The following is a 19,157-nucleotide window of genomic DNA, read 5'->3' as shown; positions in this document are numbered from 1 at the left end:
AAAGGAAAGCCTTGCAACTTTATCTCATGGTGATACAATTTAAAAAAGTAATGTAGAGTTTATGCCCAACTCAATAAGCTTAATCAATGGCAAAACAAATAGCAGTACTCCTACATTATTTAAAATATATATATGCGGTTGCATATATAAATATTAAAAATTAATGGTATGATTTCTGTTATAGCAATAATTAGAAGAAGGAAAACAGAAGTTCCTTTTTAATTGATTCATTATTGGTTAACAATAATATTCAATTTCAGGGGTATGATTTTTATCTCAAGATGTGTTTAATCTCATTTAAAGTATGTACAAAAATAATCACATGACCAGGCTTAGAATTAGTTTAATATGAACAAAGACTAAAATATTACTGAAGAACAGCATATAAAAAGACATACCATTTTTGAGAAATTTACTATTTTGTCTTCGTTGTGGAGTCACCTGCTTCACAATGGCATTTGCCATCAGAAACTCTTTATTTCAAGAATTATCTTTTTTATTTAAAATGTGTCTGACATTTCAAGTGGGAGTTTCCAATACAAATTTGGAAAAGTAAGATGTTTAAGGGATGCTATGAAAGATTTGCTGTGTCATAGGTGAAAACACAGTATAAAACATGGAATCAAAATTTCATGGCAGAATTTTTAAGTTTCCTGAAAAGAGGTGAATTGGAGTAAAACAATTGATAGAATAAAGACAAAGGGAGTTCTTTTAATTGGTGTCTGTGAATACTTATTGGAATAAATCTTCTACAAACCCAGAATGTGTTTTATTTTAAATTATAATTACAAAGATGAAATAATACATATTTTGTTCATGTGATGGTCACATATAACCAAGGACTGCCACAAATTCTTCAGAGAGCAATATTTGTATTTATGATTATGTTGAATATATTTTTGTACAGCTGGTAAAACTACACCAGGATTTATTCATTCTGAGTGAATAACAACAGTAGAAGATTTAAATCATTGGTGATCAGTTTGATTTAGTGCCAAAGACCAGTGTAGTTTGGTGATAATAAAAGCATGAGTTCAAACAACAAGCACCACAAATACCCAATTTGGCACAGCTAACTCAAGAGGACCAACCTCACAGACGTAGCCCACTGCTCTGACGAGTGAAGTTCTCTGGCAACACATTGGGCTTAATTGAAGTTTATTGCTTTTTAAATTTGTTTTTTATTTTGTTTGTAAGTTTTGGAACTAGTATATGTTTTGCATATTTTAATATAGTAAATGTAGTTTAAAGGAAAACGAAAGTATTACATTGGCACAAGAATAGAAAACAAGTCAATAATAGAACATCAGAGGCAATGAAGAGAATCCAGATCTAAAGACAGAGGTGGAATAATATCTAGGATATTGGTGGGCAAAGAATTTTAAAATAATGGCTATCTCCTTAGTTAACTATCCATACAAATCTAAAGAAAGACAAACCTCTTCCTTACTGGACTAAGGAAACTGCATTTTTGTTTTCCTATAGCAATACTGTTGATACAAGGTGCTGAGTAATTCTTTGTTTTGAAGCTTGGTCTATGGCCTACAGCATATTCGATAGAAGGATCTTTGCTCTCTCAATAGCATCCTTCTCCCTGCTACTTTAGGACAAAACTGTGCCCCGACATTGTCATGGTATCAGAGCAGGAAATGTTTCTTGTTAGAAAACCAGTGTTTAAAAGACAAATTATAAAAAACGTAATTGCTTACAACTTCGTCATCACTGTCAGAAATGAGATAGGCCACAGTCACAAGACACTGTCTATAGATACAGTTTGACAGGTAAAATTTAGTTAAAACTTGGCATCTACTCATATAAAACTGGTGGATAAATCATGGTACTTCCATACATTAGAGAACTAAAGAGGCTAAATCAAGGTTTTGCACAGCAAAAGTACTAGGATTAAAATTAAAAGATGGGTAATAGTGATACTAGAGTTGCACAATACACTCCTTATGGTTCATCCCTGAGACCACCAGGAGTGATGCCTAAGTGCAGAGTCAGTAGTAAACCCTGAGCACTGGCAGGTGGCCCCCAAATCAAAAAACTAAATAAAAAATAAAACCAAAAAGACAGAGGCTGGAGCGATAGCACAGCGGGTAGGGCATTTGCCTTGCGTGTGGCCGACCCGGGTTCAATTCCCAGCATCCCATATGGTCCCCCAAGCATCGCCAGGAGTAATTCCTGAGTGAAAGGCCAGGAGTAACCCCTGTGCATTGCCAGGTGTGACCCAAAAAGAAAAAAAAAACACCCTGCTGAATGGGAGAAAAGTCACTGTCACTGTCACTGTCCTCCCATTGTTCATCGATTTGCTGGAGCAGGCCCAGTAATATCTCCATTGGAGACTTTGTTGTTACTGTGTTTGGCATATTGAATACATCACGGGTAGCTTGCCAGGCTCTGCCGTGCGGGCAAGAGACTCTAGGTAGCTTGCCGGGCTCTCCAAGAGGGGCGGAGGAATCGAACTCGGGTCGACCATGTTGGCTGCGTGCAAGGCAAATGCCCTACCACTGTGCTATCACTCCAGCCCTTGGGAGAAAAGTATTTGCACATAATACATCAGATAAAGAACTAATATCCAAGATACAAAAAGCACTCACAAAATTCAACAAAAAGTACAATAATATCATCAAAAATGGGGAGGAGATAAAGAGTTGCTTCTCCAAGGAGGACATACAGCCAACAAGCAGGCATATGGAAAATTGTTCATCATACCTTATTACCAGGAAAGTAAAATCCAAACATCTCACACCAATAAAAATTATACATATCAAAAGACTTGAAACAACCAGTGTTACAGAAATGAGAAGAAAGAACCATATGTTCACTGCTGTAGGAATGTCATTGGTTCAACCCCGAGGGAAAACAGTATGGAGACTCCTCAAAATATTAAGAATAAGGTGCAATAGATATAATAGAGTTCTTGCCTTGCATGTTGCAAAACGGGGTTTGATACTTGATACCAAATGTGTTTGTCTGAGCACTGCCAGGAATAATCCCTAAGCACAAGACCAGGAGTAAGCTTTAAATACCATCCATACTTTATCCTCAATGGAAAAAAAAGTGTGTGTGTGATGGGGTGGGGGTAGTGGTGCAGAGACTGAGTCAATGAGTCCCAAGAACTGACAAAGGCAATTTAACTCTGAGAACGGAGTTTCCAATGGAGCCACTGGAAACACAACTCACCTTCACCTTGATTTCAAACTTGCAACCTAACCTATAGGCCTTTGAAAGAATATATTTCTATTATTCAGGTCACCCAATTTGTAGTCATTTGTTAGGCCAGTCACAGGAAACTAATATAAGGAGGATAATTTATTTTTTCGGGGCTGGCAGAGGGAGTCATTATTAGAAATATGACTTACCTTGGCATTTAGAGGGAAGCAGTAATGGGAGGAAGAGTTATCTAGGCAGAGGAGCAGCTGAGGAAAGGTGTGAGACCTGCAGGATGGTGAGCTGGGCAGGGCTGGCAGTGCCAGCTCAGCAGTGGGTGGAGAGACGGAAGTGGAGCATGAGGCATCATGTTTTAACTGCATATGTTTAGCTGAAAAAACAAATTTGTTTAGGGATATTTCTAAAGCACATTTGAGCACATTTCCATAAAGCTACCATCAATTTCAAATCCACAAGGGAGATTGTAGCCTTGTCAAGCCTCAAGAACAAGAGAATATGAGAACTGACTCTTTGTATTCAAAATGCAGCAGCTTGTTGAATCTTGAGACTCTTCTCAGCCAGTTTGCTCACATTCCTAGCAGCCAGAGCTCTGGCATTCATATAATCCCTGCCAGAATGGGAAGCCCCCAAGCTAGGTAGAAAACAAAATATTTTCATCATTTGACATGATAAAGCGTGTGACTCTTGAGTAATAAGAACTGGCCCAACCATGGACATGTTCTGTCTCATCCCATCCAGTTCCACCTCCAGTGGGAAACAAGTCTTCTTAGCTGGCACATGGGAGAGGGTCTTCTATTGTCTGGGGAAGATAAAGCATCAGTGACCTGCCTTTGAATACCACATGTGGCCTTGATTTTCCACCAGACAGATTCTGACACCTGTCCAGAAGTTTTTGTGAGATAAAAGGACCTTCTATTTGATACCCTCAGAAACATGAAAAAGAGGGACTTCTGGTGTGCATATTGGGACCAAAAAGGAGTGAATTTCCATGCCAGAAACATTTGTGCGTGTATGGCTAAAAACATTTGGTTCCCAGGACTGACAATATAAATAGTCTATGCATCACTAAGAAGACAGTTGTTTGCTTGGGTGGCCTTGCCTTCGTGAATAACTATTTCCCAGAAGAGGGAACACCAAGAGTTGGCTCTGGATCCAATGAAGCAGCCAAGTCATCATTGTGACATGGCTTACAGCTACTCTGGTGCTAAGACCTTCAGTGTACATACAAATATGTGTGCACAAATGTGTGTGATATGTGTGTCTCTACATATGAGTGTATTAGTGTGACGTTATGGTTACATGTGGCAGAGTTGAGGAGTATGTCCCAGTTCCTGGGAACCCTACTCTATTTATGGACCTGACTCCATCTCCAGTGAACTCTAGAGGAATTATCCATTACTCTCCAGGAGAAGGAAGATTCCTCCGTACTCTAAGAAGAGAGTGGAAACTTAGTGTAGGAGCAATAAGAATATTAAGAGAGCTACAGATTTGGGATTTATTTAGTGACCAGAGCACAGTGGAAGCAGGTGATGCCAGAGGCAGCAAAGATTGCTGTGGAAGAAAGAAGGGTGAGTGTCCTCTGCAACACCCTGCTGCAGCCCAGCATGGGCCCTCCGTGGTGGGCAAGGGGAAAGGGGAAATAAAATAAAAAGCCACAATAACCAATTATCTGACAAGAGGGAACAAAGACACCAAAGGAAAATAGATTTCTCTTTGACAGAAGGCTAGCCGGTTGGAGCAGTTTGAAAGCTTTCACCTAGAAGATGGCTAAAATAAAACTGTCACTTGGTAAGGAAGAAAGAAATCACTTGTTCACTGAGTCTCCCAAACATTTGTTTCCAATTTCAATTTAGATATAAATAAAGGCTCTGTGTGGGAGCCTCCAACTTCCTTTAGCTCCTTGATCTTCTAGATTTTAGATCCATCTATAAAAGAGAAGATGGAGCCCAGAAAACTGAGGCACATTTTTCTTTTGGAAGGAGGGGTTTGAGTCATACTCAGCAGTGCTCAGGGTTTACTCCTGGCTCTGTGCTCAGGGATCACTCCTGGTGGACTCTGGGGTCCAATCACGTGGGCTGTGAAGAATTGAACCTGGGGCAGCCTTCTCAGTTAGTTATTGCTTCTGTGCCAAACTGAGTTACCTTTTAAAAGTTGAGTGGGTTCATAAACTTAAGTTTTTGGTGATCTTCTGAGGCAATTGTGTTCTTCTTGGAAAGTTCCAATTATGCTCTTGCGAATAATGGAGCTATTTTTAATTTTTTTATTAAGATACCTTGATTTACAAAGTTGTTCCTAATAGAGTAGTTTCAGGCATACAATGTTCCAACAACAATCCAACCACTCTTATCCACTTATTTCCACCAAGATTCTCAGTTTCCCTCCCACCAGAGCCTGCCCCCTTTATAGGCATCAAACATATTTATTTCCTATTACTTACTCTGATACAACCAAATGGAATAGCAAACAGTAAACACATATCCCTCCTTTAAATAGAACAAACACCAAGTACTTATTCTGACACCAAATCCAGGAATGGTAATGGACACTTGTTTGTTTGCACCACTCAATCCTGTGAATTAGATTTTTGAACTCCACTATGGCAGAATGAAGAAACTTCTCCAAGGACACTGAGCATAGCATGCATAAGTCGGTATTCAAGCACACTGATCTAATCTCCAAGGCTCTGTGCTGGCCTCCTGTACTACCCACCTGTTCTAAGGAAACAGGCCTCTGACTCTGCCCCAGTCCTGTTTGCAGCTGTCTCTGCCTGCGAGAGGAGGCACATTACACTCACGCAACAATGTCCATTACTCAGTACTCACTGGCAGCCCAAGTCTCCCAGGATTAAGCCCTTGGCCATGAGTGACATCATTGCCTAATTAAGGTGACTGTGATGCCCAATTGCAAGCACAAAACAAAGGTCCCTTGTCTGAATTTATCATTCTAGCCCTCCTTGTGCAAGACTGAGCACCCCACCATTAATTAAGGAAGACAGTTTAATCTGCTGAATGAGAGAAGGACTCAGAGCAAAGTGACGGAAGAAGAGACCTATGTCAGCTCTTAATCTGACATGGCAATAAGGACACAAATAAAAAATAATAAGGGTTAGGTTTACCCGTGAGTAAGAGCTCAACAACAAAATGTTTCCTTTTATATAGTATTGTTGCCAAGTAGTTGCATAGGTTTTGGGGTTTCTCAGCTGAGCCTTTTTTGGAGTTACTCCTGTTGGTAGCATCTGAAGCTGAGCCCTGTCTTCCCAGGGAGTGGGGCAAACGTTCTCAGACATTCCTTATGGTTCATCCCTGAGGCCACCAGGAGTGATGCCTAAATGCAGAGTCAGTATTATATTCATAATCATTATATTCAATTTAATTATTATATTCATAAAATGGAAGAAATAATACCAGTACCTACATTATAAAGGCATTGTGGGTATTAAACTGGATTTGCATGTTAAGCATTAAGAATATTACCTCGTGCATTACCTTTGTATGAGTGTCAAAGCATATATTATGATGAAAGTTTTCTAAATTGTTTTTGTGCATCTTTATAATTTTCCCCAAAGAACTTAAATATTAGATGACTCTTGGCAGCTTCCACTGTTCTCACCACAAAAATAAATGGTGTGACAAGATAGTTGTGTTACCTAATGCTTCTGTGGCAATTATTTTGCACTTGTGAGTGAAACAAGTCATCACGTGGTCTATCTTAAAATTATACATTGTTATTGGTCTAAATGTACCTGAAGCTATTAAACTGAAACCATTGTTATATCTTCTCTATTCCCTGCCCATCCACACATAGGGCACCCATTTCTTCAGTCATATATAATCTAAGGTGAAATGTGAAGCCCCATTGGAAAGTGATTACAGTTGAATTGGATATAAAGCTAGCAGTGGCTGTAATATTCATTTCCTCACAGACCGATAGACAAGATTTCACACTCAAATAATTATATTCATTGTCCCTGTAATACTTAAAATTGTTTTTAGAATTTCTGCTACTTATTTGTGATTCTTAAGGTCTATACATCATTGAGTGAGTTTCTGAAATTCTTTAAAAATGATTTTCGGGGCTGGAGCAATAGCACAGCGGGTAGGGCATTCGCCTTGTATGCAGCCAGCTTGGCCGAGCCAGGTTCGATTCCCAGCATCCCATATGGTCCCCCGAGCACCGCCAGGAGTAATTCCTGAGTGCATGAGCCAGGAGTAACCCCTGAGCGTCGCCCGGTGTGACCCAAAAAGCAAAAAAGAAAAACAAACAAAAAACAAAAACCATTTTCATGTTTATCCACATTCTAGTGATTTTATAATTCTCTAAATTTTACAAAAATATGTTAATGTCTTTTTGATGCAAATTTTAATTACACATGTATTTTACAGAAATGTATATTGGAAAATAGAGTTTAAATGGTTTTTGGAAATATTTTCAAACCTTTGTCCAATCTTTAATTCTCTTTAGAGTAGCAATTTAATTGCTAAGATAATTTATACTACTATACATTTTTTAAAAGAATTTGTATGGATTTGTCTGTGTTATTTATACATTCTTAGTTACGTCTGTAAATTTTTAAAATGACATTTACACTTCTTATGAACCTATTTACTTGTCAGAAAAGCATATTTTCATGCTGCTGTACCACACTCTCCTGCCCCCGCGCCTGACTGTCCTCGCCGCGGGGACCCCTTGGAGGGGAGCGGGTTGAACTTTCCTCCCCGCCCTGACCAGGGCTCCTCCGGCAGGCAAAGACCTCCAGGACCAGCCACACCATGCTGAGACCACTCTCCGTACACACGAAGGTACTGGCAGAGGGACAAAGTCACGCGGGTTCCGGGGCCGAGATCTCCAAGCCTACTCGGATTTGGGCCGAGCATCCTCAACCCAGATCCTCCAAATTCCAGTAGGCGGGGGTCACACCCAGCAACTGGCCCCCTGGCGCCGTGTAATCCCATCAGCGGCCAAGACTCAGAGACTATAAAAACCAGCTCCCGGAAACGGACATCTTATTATGACATATTATTATCTCATTTCTACTTTGGACAAACTGGCAGGCTACCGAATGTAGCCTGCCCACACGGCAGAGTCTGGCAAACTCCCTGTGGCGTACCAAATATGCCAAATACCAGTAACAATGATGGGTCTCATTCTCCTAAAGAGCCTTGAATATAATCTCAGGGCTAGGATGAAGGAGACGTTACTGGGCCCTGCTCGAGGCAATCGGCGATTAACAGGATGATTTGTGATTTGTGATTGATTGTTTACCACACTCATATCCTATTCACCATAATTATAAATCTCTAAAGAGAACTATGACATTTCATAGAAATCAAAATATTAAAATATGCTGGCATTACTAAGACAAATTTAAGGAAAACCCCAGTGAAAAATTGGGAAGAACACCAAATTAAAAATAACAAGATGATATTTTTTAATGTACTAGAGAAAAAAGTAAAAAAAATAAGAAGAAAAGGGAAAAAGAAAAAACTTTATGTTCTTCAATAATTCATAAGTACACTATTATTAAAATTTAAAAATTATTAAAAATTTAGGAATTAAACAGTCATGATCTTTCAAAGAATTCACTTTATAATCTCTTCTGTTACTGTGAAAGAACTTGCAACTTGACTCTGTTGAGAGTTTAGTGAAAACAGTGAATGGCCAGTTGTTGGACAAGGACAGGGACCTCCATAAAAAACTACAGACAAGCAGGGAGAGAATCATTACCAATAATGATCTAGAGTGATGGACATGACACATAATAGGAAAGTGTGCAATAGTACATGTACAGCAAAACGTAACTTATACCCATTGTAGGTTTCTTTTCAGCATGTTTCTGAGATTTCTTCATGTTATATGTGGTGTGGTTAGGCATGCATCAATTAATGATGAAATCACATTCTGAAAATGCTCCTTACTCAACCTTATCCAATTTTGTCTTTGCACACGTAATTACACAAAGTTCAAGGGATTGTCTACTGCATACCTAGGCTCTATTGGGAACACTGTCATGTATAGAGTGAAAACACTTGACCAAAATATATTAAGTCCCAGATGGATTTAATTCTTTTTGTTCTCATTGTTATAGAATTTTTCCACAGAAACACACAGAAACTTATTCATTCCGTTGCTGATGGGCATTCCAGCTGTTTTCAATCTGGTGCTATACAAAGACTATCACTATATACACTGCAATACCTGTGATTGGAAATGTAGTCTCTTCCAAATGAATATGCCCATAATATTCATTTATAAAAGATAAATTTTATGCAGCTTTAATGGACATACTTTTAAATTTTATTTCATACAAGTTTTTGAGCTATACCCATGAGTGAAATTTATGGGATGTAGCCATGTACATGCTCAGCTGAAGGAGATGTGGCTGAATAATTTCCCAGAAAAGTTATATTCTTTTACAGCCCCTACAACACTGTGTGAGTCCCAGTTCATCTCTATCTTGTCCTTGTTGGTGTTGTTGTCTATCAAGCACCTTTCCTATGTTTTATTGTCATTTGATATTCCCTCTAATATCTATTCAATTATAGAACACATTAAAAGCAGATAGTTTGTTCTCTCCTATAGATTCATTTGTGTTTTTTATACATTTTGGGTACAAGTTATTTTGGGCATGTATTTAGGGTATATTCTTACACTCTGTGGCTTGCCTTTAACCTACCTTAATGTTATCAACTATGTTCTAAGAAGAGAACTCTCAGAGCAACTACCAACTGGGAGCTCTTTGGCACTATTGCAGCAACAATGGAAGATACCGTCGTTGCCAACATCAATGAGGAATATAATCAAGTGGTTCAGCAGCTCCATGATTGTGCAAGGAACACTGAGAGAGTAAAAGACACAAAGACACCTGTCTTCAGAAACTCTTGAGCTCATTCGTCAACATGGTTTGGTGCAAGTCTCAGGCAATCACAAGATAATGTCTGAGCTCTCAAAGCTGTGCAGAGAAGCAATAAAGGAAGACCCCCAAAGAGAGAAGACCAGCAGTATTGCCTGATGTAGCAGAAGCTGGATAAAGGATTCGCAATGCCCGCCTGTCCACCAACTATAAGACCAAGATGACTGCCCTCAGACTTCCTGATGGATCTATCACATCTTACAGAAGGGCAATGGAAAAGGTTATCCATGACTTCTACTTGCATCTCTTCGATAGCCATGTACACCTGCCCACATACCAAATTCTGCAGGATATGTCGATCCCAGCATTCTCCCTTCTGAAATCCAACATGCCATTCCACCGGTAAAGAAGTATACAGCACCCAGTCCAGACAAGGCCAGACCTGAACACCTGAAGAATCTGCCGTCAGTACTCATCAATACACTGGCTCAGCTCTTCACATGCTACCTGTCTGAATGCAAGGTTCTGTCCCAATGGAAAACCGGCAGGACCATTCTCTTGTACAAGAAGGGAGACATCCAGGACATTGGTAACTATCGCCCAGTCTCCCTGTTGTCCGTCATCTACAAGTTACTCACTTGAGTCATTCCGAATAGGATTGGCAGAACACTAGATGAAGGACAACCATGCGAGCAAGCTGGGTTCTGAAAAAGATTCAGCACAATAGACCATATCCACATGGTGACAAAGGTCACTGAGGTTTTGTGAGAGTTCAAGATGCCTCTCTGTCTAATGTTAATTGATTTAAAGAAGGCCTTTGATTCTGTAGAGACTGAAGCAGTCATCAAAGCCCAAGCCAAACAGGGCGATCAAAGTCAGTACATCAGGATCCTTTGCGAGCTGTATTATGGATTCAGCCTTGAATTCAGATTCACCGGGATCTCACCATTCTACAAGGAAGTGATCATCAACATAAAGAGAGGGGCCCGGCAGGGTGATACCATTTCACCGAAACTCTTCAGTGCCACTTTCGAGAACGTCATGTGATAACTGGAATAGGAAGAAATGGGAGAGAAGATAGATGGTTGTCAACTACGCCACCTCCGCCACCTCCGCTTCACTGATGATATCGTTCTAATAACACCAAACATTAGCAAAGCTGCACGAATTCTGGCCAACTTTGAGCACGATATGGAAAGGTTGAACTGCAGCTGAATCTCACGAAGACAATGTTCATGAGAAATGGAATAATTACTGATATTCCATTTGCCCTCAATGGAATGAACATCACAGAATGCAGCAGTTATATGTATCTAGGTCGAGAAACTCAACATGACAAATAAACTGGCACCTGGACTGCACAGGAGGAAGAGAGTGGCGTGGAACACCTTAAAGAGCATAGAAGAAGTGGTTAAGAGGATGAAGAACCTCCAGCTCTGGGCACATCTTTTTGACTCCACTGTTCTTCCTGCACTAACATACGCCTCAGAGACCTGGACCCTACGAAAACGGATAAGAACACTATTTGGATTTCCCAAAGAGGAATCGAAAGAGCTATGATTGGAATATCACATTTCATTCAAGTGAGAGGAGGAATCTAGAGTTCCAACCTCCATCAATGATCAAGAATGAGGGATGCTGTCTCATTTGCCAATGCGTCAAAAATCAGATGGGCCAGGCACATAATGCGATTTAGAGACAACCACTGGACTAGAGCTGTTACCGACTGGATTCTAAGGGACGTCTAAAGAACATGTGACTGTTCACCTACGATAGTCAAACTTCTTCATCAAAACCTTGAACAAAAGGTTTGAGGCTTTTTGTGTTCCTGGAGTGAGCAGACGCCATTCGGCTACACTAGCATGTGACAGAGATGAATGGAGATGTTACTGGCTCCCACTCGAGCAAATCAATGATCAGTGAGATGACAATTGATACAAGTGCGACAAGTGATACTTTTTCTCATACCAAATTTCTCTGTCTGGTTGGTTTCTTCTTTCTGCCTTACTCTAGGAGTCTGTTGATTTTTTTTTATTTTACTCTTTTTCAAAAATTTTATTTTATTAAAGCATTATAACATAGAATTTTTCCATCAGCAATCCTAGCACCAGTGTCAACTTCCCTCTAACAGTGTTCCCTGGTTTCCTCTCCTACTTACTCCCATCCTGCCATCCTGACAGATGTCTTTTGTCACCTGTCACTTGTAATCCAGCTGATCATCGATTTGCTCGAGTAGGCACCAGTAAGGACTCCATTCATCTCTGTAGCGTGCTAGTGTAGCCCAATGGCATATTGGGGGCTCTTTCAAGGTCAGGGGAATGAGGCCCATTATTGTTACTGTTTTTGGTATATCAAATATGCTGTGGGTAGCTTGCCAGGCTCTGCTGTGTGGGCAGAGTACTTTTAGTAGCTTGCTGGCTCTCCAAGAGGGACAGAGGCTTTTGGGGGTGGCCTCTAATCTCTTTTACAGGTGTTCCCTGCAGGAGGCCCAGCTAGAGTATAAGAGGTCGCTCCAGGAAATACTGCATGACTCTCTTCCGGGAGCTGTGTTTTATAGTTTCTGGATCTTGGCTATTGATGAGATTACATAATGCTGGGGGCAGTTTGTGGGTGTTACTGCCAAGCTACTGGAAAACTGGGGGTCTAGGTCGAGGAGGCCCAACCCTGACTCAAGCAGGGTTGGAGATCTCAGTCATGGGTCCCGCATTCTGGGTTCCTCTGCTGGTTCTTTCATGTGTGAGGCTTGTTTAACTGTGTGGAGGGTGGCCTTGAGCATGGATTATGCTGGGTTCTGGAGGTTTTCAGCCACCATAATTCTGCTTGGGGCAGGGTGGGAAGACTCAACCCATCCTCCTCCGATGGGCCCTGGGGAAGACAATCTGGTGTGGGGTCACGAGATTCTTTAAAAAACAGATGTCTTTTAAATTTGTTTACTTTTTACTTTTTAAATTTACTTTTTACTTTTTAAATTTGCTTGGGTCTCACTTAATAAATGCTTATGCCCACTAATTCTATCAAGATCTTTAAAGAATATAATAATTTTTTCATATGTGTAACTCACAGAAATGTAACAGAATGAGTCTCTGTGTTCCAAAGATGTAAAACACTTAAGTTTGAAGGTTAACTTTTCCATACAAAGATGACAATTCCTGGGGCTGGAGAGACAGAACAAGGGATAAGGTGCTTGGCATGCACACAGCCTACTCAGGTGGTCCAATTCCTGGCCCAGAATATGGTTCCCCAGCCCTACCAGGAGTGATCCCTGAATCACAAATCCAGGAGTAAGGCCAGAGCATCAGCAGGTTGTGGCCCCAAAACCAACCAAACCAAAAAAAGTTAGTAATTCCAGCATAAAAGCCAAGAAATCTTGATAATATTAGTGGTCATAAGCATTTATTCATTCGGTCAGCATGGAGTTTGTAAGAATTAGAATTCTTTCCACTAGGGAATATAGGAACGAATTTTTTTTTATAAAATTTTCCTAAATGTGAGATGTTGTATTAATAATAGGGGAAATCCACTGTTGCAGAGACATTCAATTTTACTTGATTATGTAAACTTCTAACATAGGTAGTTTGGATGTATCTTAAAATACTCTGACATTTGAGAGCTCATGAATCACTTCACTCTTCACTCTTTCACAGAATTACTTGATAGTTGAATCATTAAATGTAGACTAGGATGTTACTGTAAAGTATGTTTTAATTTTCATGTAACTGTCACTGTCCTCCCATTGTTCATCGATTTTCTCGAGTGGGCCCAGTAATGTCTCCATCATGAGTCTTTGTTGTTACTGTGTTTGGAATATCATATCGAATATATCACGGTGTGGGTGAGATACTCTCGGTAGCTTACCGGGCTCTCTGAGAGGGACAGGGGAATCGAACTTGGGTCAGCATGCTGTCCTGAAGCGATAGCACAGTGGGTAGGGCATTTGCTTTTCATGTAATACAATTTTTAAAAAGATGTGATATGGGTGCTAGAGAGATAGTACAGCAGGTAAGGTTCATTTCCTTGCATGTGACCAACCAAAAACAAACATGTATTTGTGTGAAAAAATGCTGGAGCGATAGCACAGCAGGTAGTGCGTTTGCCTTGCATGTGACCAACCTGACCAACATGGGTTCGATTCCTCCTCCCCTCTTCGAGAGCCTGACAAGCTACCAAGAATATCTCGCCCGCACGGCAAAGTCTGGCATGCCCCCCATGGCGTATTTGATATGCCAAACTCAGTAACAACAAGTATCATAATGAAGACGTTACTGGGCCTGCTGGAGCAAATCGATGAACAATCGGAAGACAGTGACAGTGGGTCTCACTATTTCAATATTGTTTACTCTATCATTTGGAATCTATCTAGCTCCTTGTTTCTCTAACCGAAGCAATGTACCTGGGTCCTCTGGACCCCACACACGTTGCTTCTCATCTATCTCTTCTACCCTTCTCCTTAACTCTATTTCTTTCCTTATTCTCCCTGTATTTGGGGTTCAGTGCTGATCTAGACATTCCCCCTAAAATGTTGCATTTCCTCATCCAGTTACTCTAAATACCACATAAAAGTGATATCATCTTATGTTTTTATCCTTCTTCTTCTGCTTATTTCATTTAACATGATGTCTTCCAGCTCCATCCATATTGCTGATAATTGCACGATTTCATCATTCCTTACAACTGTACAGTATTCCACTGTGTATATAAACCACATCTTCATGACCCACTGATCTATTGTCAGACATGTAGGTTGATACCAAATCTTAGCTATTGTAGTGAGTGCTGTAATGAATAATGGTGCGCATATGTCCTTTTAAATGCAAGTTTTCCTGCCCTGAGGGTAGTTATCCAAAAGTGGAATTGCTGGGTCTTAGAGTTTTTAAGTTTAAGTTTACTGATAATTCACCATACTGTTTTCCATAGGGTTTGAACAGACAACATTCCCACCACTAGTGGATGAGAATTTCCTCTCCACCACATCCCCACCAACACAGACTGCTCCCATTATTTTTGACATGTGCCATTATCAGGGGTAGGGGATGATAAATTATTGTCATCTTGATTTAGATTTCTCTAATAATAACTGAGGGTGAACATTTTTTCATGTTCCTCTTGCTTGTTAGTTATTCTTTCACGGAAAAGTCCCTGTTCATCTCCTCTCCCCATTTTTTGATGGGGGTTTTGGTTTTTATTGTTGATGATCTTTGAAAGAACTTTATAAACCCTTTATCTAACATACTGACTGCAAATATTTTCTCCCACCTAGATTAAAACACCTAGTTTTAATCTGTGTTTCTTTAGCCATGCATAAACTCTTTAATTTTTAATTTTGCGTATTAGGCCATAAAAGGCCCTCAAGTTGTTCATCGATTTGCTCGAGCGAGCCCAGTAACGTCTCCATTGGAGACTTGTTGTTACTGTGTCTGGCATATCAAATACGACACAGGGAGCTTGCCAGGCTCTGCCGTGCAGACGAGATACTCTCTGTAGCTTGCCGGGCTCTCCGAGAGGGGTGGAGGAATCGAACTTGGGTCTGCCATGTTGGCTGCGTGCAAGGCAAACGCCCTACCGCTGTGCTATTTTGCATATTACCATTTGTTTATTTTTATTCTGTCAGCATTGTCTGTGGCATTGTATCACTGAAGATACCTTTGAGGTTCAGATCTTGGAGCACTGCCTATATTTTGCTCGATGCATTTTATAGATTTTGATCTGATATCATGGTCTTTGATCCACTTTGAATTGACATTTGTGTAAGGGGTGATATTTGAATCCAGTTATAATTTTTGCACGTGGTTACAGTTCTTCTAGCACCATTTCTTGAAGACGTTGTTTTTCCTCCATTTTATGCTCTTAGCGCCTTTGTAAAAAGTTAGCAGACCAGATATGTGGAAGTTTGTTATTGGATATTCTATTTTTAACCATTGGTCAGAGAGTCTTTCCTTATTCTAATACCATGTTCTTTTTATCACTACGGATTTATAGTATAGTTTCAAGGAATCAACAAATGAGGTGGGATATCTATACCATGAAAACTTCAAAATACTTAACAATTAGAAGAAGACTTTAAAAAATGGAAATATATCCCATGCTCTTAGATGAAAAGAATTGATACTGTCAAAATGACCATCTCATCTAAACTACTTTATAGATTAATTGCATTCCCTATTCAAATTTATTTGACATTCTTCAGGAACTTATAATAGCCCATAATAAAGTTTGTATGGAATTGTAAGACTCCAAATAACCAAACCCGTACTGAAAATAAGAAACTGATGGGAGTTATCATTACCTAACTTGTGAGTTTATATTTAAACATATAGTGTATATCAACACCAACAGGACAGAAGATGAGTACCTTATGAAGGTAGTTTGCTACTAAACTGTAGGCAGACCATGCCATGGGGGTACCACTCAGCAAAATGTGGGTCAATCAAGAGGACAGAGGAAGAGTTTTTATTGTGATTTCTATGAGAAGGAAATGTTAAGGCAAGATTATCAGGGTCTCTCACATATCATTCTAGATGACTCTGGAATCAGAGGAATGCTTCTCAATCATCAGATTCTATTGTGATAGGACAGGTGGACAAAGGCCCATACTGTGAGAGTCCAATAAAGGACGTAACTGTGGTATGGTTTGTATTTGAAAAACTTGCTTAAAGGCAAAATATTTCCTTTTGCTAAGACCTGGATAGGGCTGGAGCGATAGCACAGCGGTAGTGCGTTTGCCTTGCACACAGCCAACATGGCTGACCCGAGTTCGATTCCTCTGCCCCTCTCGGAGAGCCCGGCAAGCTACCGAGAGTATCTCGCCCTCACGGCAGAGCCTGGCAAGCTTCCCGTGTCATATTCGATATGCCAGACACAGTAACAAAAAAGTCTCCAATGGAGATGTTACTGGGCCCGCTCAAGCAAATCGATGATCAACGGGAGGGCCTTTACTTTACTTTACTTAAGACCTGGATAACAAGAATGGAAGTTTCTTCACAATAAGTAAGGCAGAGTACAAGAATTCAGAAAGGAAGGGATGGCTACTTGCAGAGTCTTCTCGGCTCCCCATCTGAGAATTATCTGTAATATGACTTACATTCAAGAGCTTCTCTTTGGGAAGCTGACTGTCCTGCAAAGCCAAATTTCCATCAGAGCTCAAGAATTTAACACTGCTGCCCTATAGTTGACTTGTGCTGTGAATTCTAGCCTCACCAGAACCTTCCAGCGGGAACACTAGGCCCAGATTGTCAGCATTCCTTGGCAATAACGTTTTCAGAATTTTCCCATCTCAGTAATTCTACCTTTAGATAAAATTCTAATCATTTTACCATTAAGTCTTTGAAAGTTTCCTTCTAAGTCTCTCCATCACACCCAAATTTGCTCTGAATTTCAAGCATATCCCCTTTTGCTGTAGGGACTTAATTCCTTGATTTATAGCAGAACAGTTGAAGGCAGAGGAGTTTGAACCCTACCCTGCTGTGATGAAGGTTCATTCCTGGGTGCTCAGGGGACACCCTTGGCAAGTCTTAGGGGAACCTAAGTGGTGCTATGGATTGAATCCAAGTTTGCCACATTTAATGGGAGTAGATTAACCCTAGACTAACTCTCAGGCTTCTGTGACAGAACACTTTCATATGACCAGAGCTGTAAATTTTCAAAGATTAAAAAGCACATGATGGGCACTCATGTGAGGGACTCGAGCATTCAGTGGCCGAGAGCCACTTTCCCAGGCTGGTCCACAGAGGCAGTGGATGGACAGAAGAACAAAGGACCAGGGGAACAAACAAGCAAAGAAACTGGTTGGTTGTCAGTTTATTTCTCTCTCCTCTCTGGTGTAGTCTGATCTCTCCCTTTACAGTTGTAGTGGTAGTTTTGGTTGTAGTCACAGTCATCAGAGTTCCATCATCCTAGTCTCCTTGTAGACCTCAAAGTCCTCTCTTTTGTTATATGTTCTTCCTCATCTTGATGTAGTCTCATAGTCCTCTACTTCTAGTCATCATTGTAATCTAGTTTTTCTAGTCACAAAGTCTCCACCTCATCTTCAACATCTTGTCTTCAACATCTAGTCCTCAGTGTCTAGTCTTCAGCATCTAGTCTTAAGCATCTAGTCCCCAATGTCTTCAATATCTCATCCTCCAGCATCAAGTCTTCAGCATCTAGTTCTGACTTTCATGTCCCCAACATCTAGTCTTCAACGTCTTCAACATCTGCTTCCCTCTTACCCCTTACAGCATAGTTATATAGAAATCATAAAGAGTGGGGATACAAAGGTGGGATTGAACATTATCATAATAACAAATAGATGTAAAGCCTCTCCTTCAGGAGATTAACTCAAGGACAAACTCTCATATGAAGATTTAGCACTCCAGATTACTAGGAGATCTGCTCAAGGGAGGGATTCCATCCAGAATGTATTGCTTTGTCCTTTCGTCAGCTAGTAATCTATTAAAACAGTCATAGTAAATTCATCTATAATATTTCTAGCAATGCCATTTTGTATGAACACAGTAAGAGATATATTAGGCTTAGAAGTTGGCTCTTTCTGGGAACATCTTGCTATATATTCCAGTCCACAGTCCTCAGGCCAGGTTAGTTTTTCTATCCCAAGCAGGGTGCTTATTCAGTTACTTCTTTTGGGTTCATGACAAAGTCTGTCCATGACCAGACTCTTAACTTATAGTTAAGTATTGGCCTGGTCCATTTGGATGCCAGGATAGCTCACAGCTTGCCCTGAGTCCATCCAGTCCCTCTTTGGGTCCCTGCTCTTTGAGTGCTAGAGCACTAGGGGCAACTGAGTCTTAAGTCAAGAAAATATGGATGCTCAGGAATAAAGGCTATTGTGGAGTCAAGTAACTCCCATGTTACAAAGCATAGCATGAACTCTCTCCCTGTGTCTATAAAAAAAGGACATTGCTAAATAAACCATGCAAATGACATAAAGGAAAGAGAAAAAGCAATATAGGATTATTAGTGCCTGATGGAATCGGGTGTGCCAAATTTGCACTGTTGTAGGAGTGGCTCAGTAAATTTTAAGCTTCCTATGGGAGGAGCAAAGACAACCCAATGTTATCCAACACAGAGCAGACACTCCATAGGGTCCTCAGTGTACTGCAAGAAAGAAAGCCTAATTACCTCCAAGTTTAAGTGGATA

The sequence above is a fragment of the Sorex fumeus genome, unplaced genomic scaffold (assembly GCF_029834395.1).
Source record: "Sorex fumeus unplaced genomic scaffold, SorFum_2.1 ptg000046l, whole genome shotgun sequence".
NCBI lineage: Eukaryota > Metazoa > Chordata > Mammalia > Eulipotyphla > Soricidae > Sorex > Sorex fumeus.
Note: the sequence above shows the minus strand (reverse complement) of the source record.